At 55.3% G+C, this 11,878-nt stretch overlaps 1 pseudogene across 1 annotated transcript; it reads left to right on the forward strand.

Annotated features, from left to right (window-relative positions):
* Positions 1–9,480: 9,480 nt before the first annotated feature.
* LOC310918440 (olfactory receptor 14J1-like) lies at positions 9,481–10,387 on the forward strand (annotated as a pseudogene). The gene has a single exon. The product of its transcript is annotated as an olfactory receptor 14J1-like (transcript).
* Positions 10,388–11,878: the final 1,491 nt, after the last annotated feature.

Raw genomic sequence — 11,878 nt, forward strand, 5'->3', positions numbered from 1 at the left:
GGAAATGGTTTGGCTCCTTCTCCCTGGGTAGAGCATCTCACAAAGGGATGATGTAATGTGTCAATGCATTGCTGAGCTGTAATGGCCAATTAACAGAAGAGATCCCCATGGAGGTAATGGGAGGGTGAACAGAGATAAGAATCAATGCCCCACCCGGTTTTAACACCTGGCTTGTTATCAGAAAGGCACTTGCACCCTCCCTCCTGGAGATACAACAGATAAAGAAAAAACACCTCCCCAGGCAGGTTCCAAAAGGCGGAATAGAATAAATTTGTTTGTTTGTTCGTTTGTTTGTTTGTTTGTTTGTTTTGTTAGAAAACCCAAGACAGACTTTATGGCTGATAGAAATTAGACTTTGTCCCCAGGCCCTGCCCACCATGTCCCTCATCCAAGCCCTGGCACTCCTATGGATCAGGAACAGTGTGGCCAGCAGGAGCAGGGCAGAGATTCTTCCCCTGTGCTGGGCACTGCTTGAGGCAGCACCTCGAGTGCTGTGTCCAGTTCTGGGCCCCCCAATTTAGGAACAACATGGAGGGGCTGGAGCGTGTCCAGAGAAGGGAACAAGGCTGGGGAGGGCTCTGGAACACAAGTCCTGGGAGGAGCAGCTGAGGGAGCTGGGCTTGTTTCTCCTGGACAAGAGGAGGCTCAGGGGAGACAAGGCAGTGTCAGGGCACAGCTTGGACTTGATGATGTCCAAGGTCATTTCCAGCCTTGCTGATTGTGTGATTCTCTGAAAGTAGCCTTGCAGCAGTGTCAGGATGAGGCCTGGGCCTACTCTTCAGAAGGTGCAGCAGCCCAGGTCCCTCAGCTTCTCCTGAGAGCCCCAAAGCCCATCCTGTCAGTCCTACAGAGCCTCTGCAGCTCCTCCTCATGGCCCACAACAGGAGCCCCACAGCCAGACACAGCAGCCCAGATGTGCCCCCCTGGCCTGGGGTGCCTCTGGCAAGGGAGCAGCCCCAGGCACTGCAGGAGCCTGCAGACAATTCCTGAAGCCCTTGGAGGATGATCCTGCTCCCCAAGGGACGTTCCCATGGTGCCAACTCAGGAACTGCAATGGGGAGTGGGGCCAGAGAGGAAAGGGAAACCAGGGATGGGCTGTTTGCAGGGGAGGGAACAAGGGAAGGCCAAGGGAAGAAATTTGTGCCAGGGAAAGGTAAAGAAAGCCAAGGTGAAGCAAAGGAAATGTTGAGGGCAGTTTGGGGGTGGCTGCCAGGCAGCCCTGGCTCTGAGCAACAACGTCTGCAGTGGCACAGGAAACTCAGAGCTGATGGGAACAAACTCTCTGTGTGACTTGAGAGGCCACGCCAAAGCTGAGTGGTTTCCCTGCTGTGGCCCAGCCCTTCCTGGCCCCAGGGGCTGATGGCATTTGTGCTCCCTCAGGTTCATCTCCCCACACCAACAGCATGGGGGTGCTGAGGCCTGTTCTGGGCAGTGCAAACAGGGGCTCCTGAGGCAGTGCTGCCGTGTCTGTGCCTGCAAGGATGCGGCCCCTGTGTGAGCTGGGGGAGAGGCCAGGGCTGCACAGGGGGGATGTTGTTGGCAGGTGCATGAGGACGCTCTGGGACGCTGCCCTGGGGTGTCCAGCGCAGTGGGGATGGATCAGGCCCTGCTCTGCTGCTCCTTCCCGTCTCCCCCAGGGCCCTTGCAGAGCCCCAGCCCTGCTGTTTGCCCCCAGCCTGCCCAGGGCCAGCCTGGGGCTGCTCCCGGGGCTTTTCTGTGCTGAGCATTGGCCTGGGCGTGTTCTGGAGAGAGCCTGGGCAAGGAGCCTGGAGCCCATTCTTAGGCTGCAATCCAAGATGGAACCAAAACAATGTATTCTATTGCCATCTGTGAGAACCAGGTGGGGCAGTATTCTTTATCTCTTCCATGGCCCATACCTCATATTTTCAGGGATTATCTTCTGTTAATGGGCCAGTTGTTAAAACCAGGTGGGGCAGTTTCTTTATCTCTTCCACAACCCATCCTCCCTCCAGGGGCTTATCTTCTGTTAATGGGCCATTGATGTTCACTGCATCACTGATAAAAGTAACATCATCCCATTGGGAGATGCTTCACCCAGAGGGGCATTCCTACCTGGATATAATCTGATATTTACCACACCAGAAGCAGCCTGTTTCCACTGGATTCCCAGAGGAGCACCAGACCCATCTGCACCATCACTGGATTTTCAGAGGAAAACTACAGCCTTCTACAAAATCTTTGCTTCAAGAAAACCACAAGTGAAACTCCAGGAGGACTGCCGCCCCAATTTGATTGGACTGCTACCAACACCCCTAAGTAACTGGGTGTCAGGTTGTATTCTGACTCTGTCTGTTGTTTTGGGTTTTTTTTTTACTACTGCATTTTTAGTTTTAATTTTTAGTTTTTTAGTTTAGGCTGCGATGAAGAGGAAGATGCCCCGGGACAGCCAGGCAGGTGACGAGGAAGTCAGTGCCCCTTTCCCCCTCTCTCCTGCTCCATCTCCCAGCCCAGCACAGCCCCCGGCTGCAGGACAACCCTGCTGCCAAAGCCTTCGTGCCGGGGATGGACTTGGGGGATCGCCTTCCCCTTCCCTCTGGCACGGAGGCAAATCCCATCCTCTCCTTGTCCTTCCTCCTCCAGACAAGAAGCTGAGGATGGAGACCAGGGAGGACAAATCCACACAGCAGAACCTCGTGGAAGAGCCTGTTTTGAGCGGATCCACAGCACAAGAATCCAACAGGGAGGAAAAGCCCCAGAGATCCTGCAGGAGGAGGAGCTCTAAAGCCATCTCAGGGGGCTCTGAGGAGCAAAGACCCACCCAATTCCAGGAAGGTAGACAGAGCTTCAGCCAGGGCTCTGAGCTGGTCCATGAGCAGCTTCATGATGGGGAGAAGCCCCACAAGTGCTTGGAGTGTGGGAAGAGCTTCAGCTGCAGGTCCCAGCTGGTCAGACACCAGCGGATGCACACTGGAGAGAGGCCCTACGAGTGTTCTGGGTGTGGGAAGAGGTTTCACACCAGCTCAGCTCTCCTGAGGCACCAGCGCATTCACACTGATGAGAGGCCCTTCCACTGCCCCGACTGCAGGAAGGGCTTCAAGTACAACTCCCACCTCGTGACCCACCGGCACATCCACACTGGGGAGAGGCCCCATGAGTGTGGGGAATGTGGGATGAGCTTCAGCAGAAACTCCCACCTGATCCACCACCAGAGGATCCACACCAGGGAACGGCCCTACCAGTGTGAGCAGTGTGGGAAGAGCTTCAGCCAGAGCTCCAATCTGATCCGCCACCAGAACACCCACGCTGAGGAAAGGCCATACAAGTGTGGGGAATGTGGGAAGGGCTTCAACCAGAGGTCCCAGCTGATCCTCCACCAAATGAGCCACACTGGGGAGAGGCCCTATGAGTGTTCTGAGTGTGGGAAGGGGTTTAAGACCAGCTCAGATCTCCTCAAGCACCAGCGGATTCACACAGAGGAGAGGCCCTTCCGCTGCCCCGACTGCAGGAAGGGCTTCAAGTACAACTCCACCCTCGTCAGGCACCGGCGCATCCACACTGGGGAGAGGCCCCACGAGTGTCCCCAGTGTGGGAAGAGCTTCACCCGGAGCTCTAACTTGACTCAACACCAACGGAGGCACCAGTGAGGGAAGCCTTGCAAGTGCCATGACTGAGAGCTTTCTGTGCATCTCCAACTCCATCTCCATCAGAGGACCCACATTTTGCAGAACCCTGGTGATCCACATTCACTGTGAGCCACGCTGGGCGGACACCTGTCCCTTTTCCGTGCCCCTGGCAATGATGTGAGGTGGGATTGAAGAACGTGAGGGTCTGGCCATGGCCTTGTCATTGTCTTTGATCCCATCTCATGTCATTGCCAGGGTCAGGAAAGGGACTCTCTCTCTCTCTCCCAAAGAGAAGGGTGTCCTTCCCATGCAGGATAAAATATGTTGCCGAGTGAGCCAGTTGGTAATTGGTTGTAATTTCCCTGTATATACTTTGTCTTATCCCCTTCTGTTATCACTATTCTTTCTGTTCCAGTTTGTTGTTTATTCTGTTGCTGTTCCCAGTAAATTGTTCTTATCCCAGCCTGGGCTCTTTGCCTTTTCTACTTTCAGTGGGAGGCTGGAGGGCAGCGAGGGGCGGCACGGTTTTAGTGGGAGCAGGAAATTGGGGAATCCCATTCCTAAAGCCCGGCCCGGGGAAACCGAGCATCACAGCTGGTGCCAGCCCTGGCTGCCCTGGCAACAGCCTTGGCAGCGGGTTCCTGGCTGGGGCTGTGGGAACCTCTTCCCTCTGGGGCCCAGGGACAGGACTGCAGGGAACGGCTGGAGCTGACTCGGGGCAGCTTTGGGTTGGATCTCAGGAATAGGTTTTTCCCCCAGAGGCTGCTGGGCACTGAACAGGTCCCAGGGAAGGCTCACAGCTCCAGGGCTCTCTGAGCTCCAGCAGCCTTTGGACAGCGCTGCCAGGCCCAGGCTGGGATTGTTGGGCTGTCCTGTGCAGGGCCAGCAGTTGCACTCCAAGATCCTGATGGCTCCCTCCCAACTCAGCCCATTCTGGGATCCCTTCTGGCATCCCCTGGCCCTGGCAATGGGACTGCAAATGGTTGCCATGGCAAGGGACTCTGGCCCCAGGCCTGAGCTGGGATGCTCAAGAGCCCTGTGGGCAGAGGCAGTCCCAGCCATGCCATGGGCACATCCCAGGGCACCTTGGGCTGCAAAGGCACCCATCTGTCACAGGCACTCACGGGGGCTCCACGGTGACACCCCAGGAGTGCCCAGGCTGCCAAAGAGCCGGGATGTCCCAGACACTCCCAGGGCTTCCTGTCATGGGCACAGTGGGAGCTTCAGGCAAAAGCTTCATTTCTTCATTGGAGAATCTCCTGCTGCATCCTGAGGTGGAGAAATGACCCACCATGGATCCTCAAACCCCTCCAGGATTCCTAGACTTTTAAAATTCCACCTAAGAGAGGAGACTGAAAGTGGCTGGATCCAATCCTACCCGCAGACTTTGTCAAAGGTTTATGTGTGAAAGATTGGACAGGTGGAATTGAACCAAAATGCAATTTATCCTACAGGATAAACGATGGAATACTAGATACAATTTATAAATACAGCTATGACTGATTCAGATCTGGATTTGACAGAAAGATTCATTTACACCACAGAGTCAATAAAAAAAGATGGTAATTTACTCCACAATATAGGAGCTATAACAATTATATGGAAATACTGCTTTAGGAAGCAATTTTGAAGTCAACAGGGCCTTGCAGGAGTTGTTTGAGGCCATTGCAGGCAGAGTCTCCTGCTCCAGCAGGAACTGCCTTTCCTGTGCCAGGCCCAGGGCAGATCCCGCTGCAGGAAAAGCCCCAGGCCAGCCCCAAGACAGGGAAGGGCTCGGGCACAAGTGCAGAGTGCCGTGCTGGGAGCTGTGCCAGGGAGAGCCTGAGGCACCAAAGGCACCTTGGCCGCAGCAGCTGCTTCCAGGCCATGGCCAGAAGCCTCCCTTGGCAACCCGGCCTGGTGGCCACCACTGCAGAGCTGCTGCTTCAGGGCTCATTTCTGCCTGGCCTCTGCCCCAGCCCACAGAGTGTCACCTCAGCCCTGACTCTGGCACAGCCGCTGGGCCTGAGCCCTGCAGAGCCTAAAGGTCACCTGTGCTCCCCTGGCTCTGGCAGCCCCTGGGGCAGGGGGGAAAGGCCAGAGCAGGGGCTGCCTTTGGCTGCTGGATGTGGGCTCCAGCAGAGACAAGGAGGAGTCAGGGGAGTGGATGGAGGGCAGTGAGCAGCCCCTTGTCCCCATGCAGTCCTGGAATGGTTTGGATGGGAAGAGCTCTGCAGTGCTCATCTCATCCAAACCCCTGCCATGAGCAGGGACATCTTTCAGCAGATCAGGTTGTTCAGAGCCCTGTCTCAGCTGGACTGGAATGTTTCCAGGGATGGGACATTGACCAGCACTGCCCTTCCCCACTGCCTGTCTGCACACAAGCACTTCCAGGCCTCTCTGCATTTCCCTTGCCCTCACTCTGGGCTCACTCACACACCTCCCAACAACCCACCTGCAGCTTGGAGCTGCAAGGAGTTCAAAGCTTGGCTGTCCTTCAGGAGTTGGTCTAATTCTGCCTTCAGCCAACTCTGCATTTGTGTTTCTTGCAGAACTTCCTGTGTGTCTAAAACATTCCTTGCATAGTTCTGCCTTGGGGAAGGGGAACCTCCTTGGTGGCACCTTGGGCTTGGCACACACTTGAGGAGTGTGTCTGAAACTTAAGAGTTTTAGATTTCTAAAAAAGGAAGGAAATCCCTCTCTGCCTGAATGCAGCCATTTCTGCAAGCAAAGCAGGTCCCAGGTGAGTGAGGAGAGACAGGATGGGCTTGAGGAATGCAGAGCAAGGTTGTCCACACTGGGTCAGAGCTCAAGGCACAGCTTCTCTGAGCTGGCCAGACCTGCTTAGGGGAGTCCCAGGATCAATATCAGTTACTGAATGCTGCAATCACCTCTTCTCTAAGGAGAACAGTAATAAAATACATCCTTACAAATAGAAATGTGTATTTCTTAAAAGCTCTTGGAAACTTTTCTCCATAACTGCAGTAGGAAACCTTCCTAATGAGCTGCACCAGACCAGAGGGAAATCAAGGCACAGCCATGGTTTGTCAGGACTTGCTTGATCCTAATGAGCCCCGTGGTGCATTTGGTGCTGAGCCCTGGAACCTCAGGGCCTGAGAGGAGATTGCACAAACCTTTCCAGGAGTCAAAGTCAGAAGAAACACCCAAAGTGTCTCAAAGTATTAATGGGTCCCACTGAGGTCCATCCCCAACACAGGCTCCTCCTGGAGTCTTTGGAGGAGAGAATTGGAAGCCAGGATTGCACAAAAACCTCTCAGACACTCAGTGTGGAGAGGAAAATCCAAAATACCTTAAATACCTTGAGTATCTCAATGCATGAATGAGCCCCACTGAGTGTCAATGCAAAGCTCCCAAGGGACTCATTAAAGCAGATAATTGGAGGCCAATTATCACACACAGCACTCAGACTCAGTGTCAAAAAGTAGTTCTTTAATAAACTTTGAGTACTGTGAAGTGTTAATGAGCCCCACTGAGTGTTTGTACTGACTCAGAATCCCAAGGGACTTGTTGAAGTAGATAATTGGGGCCATGATTGCACAAACCTCTCACAGAGTCAGTTTTAAAAGGGAAACTCCAAGTACCTTAAATAACTAAAGTATCTTGAAGCATTAATGAGCCCCACTGAATGTCATTACTGACAAACCCTCTCAAGGGACTAATTACAGTAGATAATTGGATTGCACAAACCTCTCAGAAATTCCAAGGCAAAAGCAAAACCCAAAGTCATTTGAAAAACCTGTCACCACTGCCTGCAGTTCTCTGCTCTGCCTGGGGCCTGGGGACACTTGCTCTCTCCTGTCCCACAGTGGGGCCCATTAAAACTTCCAGAAACTTTGGAGTTGGATTCTGACTTGGAGTTCTGGAGAGGTTTCATCATCTCCCTCTGATGTTCAGGGCCTCATCACCAAGCCCCAAGAGGGTCATTAAAGTCCTTGTGCTGTGTCTCTGCTGCTGAGCTGGACTGGGCTCCTGGCACAGAGGCACCTCCTGGCAACCAAGAAAAGCTTCAAATACAGATTTCTCTTGATGAGCAGCTCTTCTCCCAGCCCAGCAGGGCTGGGGCACTGCCTGCAGCCACCCCGGGCACAGCACACAGGCACAGAGAGCTTCAATCACTCAGGGCTGGGAAGGGGCTGACAAGTGCCTGGGGGAGAATCACTCCCAGCCCTTGGCACAGGAACCTCTGGCTGCAGGACAATGCAGCTGCAGCTCCTGCAGTCCTCTCCTAAAGCTGGACCATCCCAATGCCTACAGACTCTGTGAGTACATTCTCTGCTTGTCTCCTGTGTAGAGCAGCCAGGGGTGCCCAGGGCTGTCCTGCAGAGCAGGGTCCTGCAGCCCAGGGTGCTGTGCTGGGGCAGGGACTCTGCTGCCTGCCAGGGACAGCTCTCAGCCAGCCCTGGGAGCTGCTCCCAGCACTAGGGGACAAGATCTGGGTGGAAGGAGACATAGCTGGTAAGGCTTGGAAGTGTTCTCCTTGTGTGGTGAGGATACTGAATTGTTCAGGATGGCTCCCAACATGGCATTAAATTGCAGAACATTCCCAAGCAGGTAATCCAGGGAGCAAAGCGAGGTAGGGGCTCCATAAATGGGGAAATCCTGCTTTATTAATCTACTGCTCTGTGTTGCCTGGATGGGAAATTGCACATAGACATTCATCTCTATGTTCAGGTTGAAAAAAAAGAGCCAAAAATTTTGTCTCATATCTTACTAAACCCAGCAGTGACAGAAATCAGCACAGGACCCCTTGCAGGCAGCACCAGAATCACTTTTCCAGCCTCCTCAGGGTTGCTCTGAGGTTGCCATCAGAGCCTGCAGAGCCAGAGCTGCCCCTGGGCAGTGCCTGAGCTGGGAGGGCTCTGCAGGGCAGAGCTGAGCCCCCAGGGCTGGGCTGGGCTCTGGCAGCACTGGCAGGGCCCAGCCCTGGGCACAGGGAAGCAGCTGCAGGCAGGGACAGCTCCAGGCAGCAGAGCCCTGGGCAGGCACTGGGGGGAAAGTGCCACCAAGCTGTGCTGGGATATTCAAAGTCCTCTCCAAACGGAACTATTCCATGATTACACTTTTTACAGATCCTCATGCCAAGACACCATAAATGGGGTGTCCCAGCTCCCCTTGCCCTGGGGAGCAGCTCTGGGCAGGGCAGGCTGGAGGCTGGGAATGAGCTGACTGTCCTCAAGCAGTGCCATGGACAGGACCCTTGGTGTGTCCTCAGGATGCCATCCAGGCTGTGAGCTGCCTCCAGGGGACACTGGGGACAGGAGTGTCCTTGGCCAGAGGTGAGGCTGACATTCTGAGAAAGGCTGAGCCAGTTTGTTCTGCTGTGGCTCCCTCTGCTCTCAGCTGTGTCAGGCTGATTTTCAGGGGAACACAGTGACTGCCCTTGATCTCAGAAAGGGCAGCTGGGGACAGATGGAGTGACAGAGCAGCTCCCTTCACTCTTCACTGAGTTATAGCCAATGCTCTTGCACTGCACATTTCTTTCTGATCTCCCTGGGCACAGCAGGAAAGCCTCTCAAACTGCCTTTGGCCATCACCATTCCTTAGTCCTGGGGCAGGAGAGGCTGCCAAGCTCCTCTGCCTCAGGAGCACTTTGGGCTGATGAAGTTCAACCCCAGGACTGGCCCCTGTCCCTGTCCCCATGACCCCATTGCTGCAGAGCAGAGCTGGCCCTTCAGTGTCCATGGGCAGAGCCCCTGCTTGTCACAGCCACGGGGCCAGATCCCAGCAGAGCTCCAGGCACAGGGCTGCAGGAAGGGCTCTGAGAAAAGGAGAATTGGGTGGCAAAGAGCAGCAGGGGCAGGGCTGGGAGAAAAGGCTCAGTACATTGCTCAGCAAAGTCTCCCCTGACTTGTCACTGTGTCCTCCTTCAACAGGACTCCATGGCCAGAGTGAAGAAATGTCCAACAGCAGCTCCATCAGCCACTTCCTCCTGCTGGCATTGGCAGACACGAGGCAGCTGCAGCTCCTGCACTTCTGCCTCTTCCTGGGCATCTCCCTGGCTGCCCTCCTGGCCAACGGCCTCGTCATCAGCGCCGCAGCCTGCGGCCACCACCTGCACAGCCCCATGTTCTTCTTCCTGCTCCACCTGGCCCTCAGCGACCTGGGCTCCATCTGCACCACTGTCCCCAAAGCCATGCACAATTCCCTCTGGGACACCAGGAACATCTCCTACGCAGGATGCGCTGCACAGGTCTTTTTCTTTCTCTTCTTTATTGTAGCAGAATATTTCCTGCTGACCATCATGTGCTACGACCGCTACGTGTCCATCTGCAAACCCCTGCACTACGGGACCCTCCTGGGCAGCAGAGCTTGTGCCCACATGGCAGCAGCTGCCTGGGCCAGTGCCTTTCTCTATTCACTGCTGCACACAGCCAATACATTTTCTCTGCCCTTGTGCAAGGGCAATGCCCTGGGCCAGTTCTTCTGTGAAATTCCACACATCCTCAAACTCTCCTGCTCAGAGTCCTACCTCAGGGAATTTGGGCTCACTTTGTTTTCCATCTTTTTAGTGTTTGGTTGTTTTGTGTTCATTGTTTTCTCCTATGTGCAGATCTTCAGGGCTGTGCTGAGGATCCCCTCTGAGCAGGGACGGCACAAAGCCTTCTCCACCTGCCTCCCTCACCTGGCTGTGGTTTCCCTGTTCATCACCACTGGCACATTTGTCTACCTGAAGCCTCCCACCATCTCCTCCCCATCCCTGGATCTGGCCCTGTCAGTTCTGTACTCAGTGGTGCCTCCAGCCCTGAACCCTCTCATCTACAGCCTGAGGAACCAGGAGCTCAAGGCTGCAGTGTGGAGACTGATGATTGGATGTTTTCAGAAACATTAAACTGCTGGCCAATTTCTGAAAATCACTTGTAATAAAATTCATCTTTGATACTTCTTGTTGGTTGCATTTTGGAGGGTCTTCTTTCCTTGTTTTACTTCATAATTCTTATCCACAAAGAAATGCCACTGTTCATGCCATTTCTCATTTTGTTTCTCTCCACCTTCCCTTTGGCCACAGACTGTGTCAGTGAGGGGCTGCACTCTCGGTGGCTTTAAAAGAACTCAAGGATCTCCCAGCCAAGTTTTCTGCAGAGATGCCCCTTTTGTTCCCTTCTGTGCAGCTGCAGCAGCAATGTCTGTGTGCAGAGCTGGGGGCAGATCAGGGCTGGCACAGCAGCTGTGCCCAGGAGCAGCAGCCCTTGGTGCTGCCAGTGCTGCTGCCGTGGCCCTGCCCCGCTGCCCTCCTGGCCCTGGTGTTGCTGTAGGGCCTGAGGGCTCTCGGGGCCGGGCACAGGGCTGGGGGTGGCAGTGCCGGGGCTGCAGCAGGGACAGGCCATGGGCACTGCTGGGGCAGCGCTGACGCCTCAGGGCAGGGCCTGGGGGCCCCAGGCTCCTTGCCCAGGCTCTCTCCAGAACACGCCCAGGCCAATGCTCAGCACAGAAAAGCCCCGGGAGCAGCCCCAGGCTGGCCCTGGGCAGGCTGGGGGCAAACAGCAGGGCTGGGGCTCTGCAAGGACCCTGGGGGAGACGGGAAGGAGCAGCAGAGCAGGGGCTGATCCATCCCCACTGCGCTGGACACCCCAGGGCAGCGTCCCAGAGCGTCCTCATGCACCTGCCAACAACATCCCCCCTGTGCAGCCCTGGCCTCTCCCCCAGCTCACACAGGGGCCACATCCTTGCAGACACAGACACGGCAGCACTGCCTCAGGAGCCCCTGTTTGCACTGCCCAGAGCAGGCCTCAGCACCCCCATGCTGTTGCTGTGGGGAGATGAACCTGAGGGAGCACAAATGCCATCAGCCCCTGGGGCCAGGAAGGGCTGGGCCACAGCAGGGAAACCACTCAGCTTTGGCGTGGCCTCTCAAGTCACACAGAGAGTTTGTTCCCATCAGCTCTGAGTTTCCTGTGCCACTGCAGACGTTGTTGCTCAGAGCCAGGGCTGCCTGGCAGCCACCCCCAAACTGCCCTCAGCATTTCCTTTGCTTCACCTTGGCTTTATTTACTCTGCCTGCTACAAATTTCTTCCTGTTGCCAACCCCTGTTCCCTCCCCTGCAAACAGCCCATCCCTGGTTGCCCTTTCCTCTCTGGCCCCACTCCCCATTGCAGTTCCTGAGTTGGCACCATGGGAACGTCCCTTGGGGAGCAGGATCATCCTCCAAGGGCTTCAGGAATTGTCTGCAGGCTCCTGCAGTGCCTGGGGCTGCTCCCTTGCCAGAGGCACCCCAGGCCAGGGGGGCACATCTGGGCTGCTGTGTCTGGCTGTGGGGCTCCTGTTGTGGGCCATGAGGAGGAGCTGCAGAGGCTCT

Source organism: Zosterops lateralis, assembly GCF_965231275.1.
Source record: "Zosterops lateralis genome assembly, chromosome: 23".
NCBI lineage: Eukaryota > Metazoa > Chordata > Aves > Passeriformes > Zosteropidae > Zosterops > Zosterops lateralis.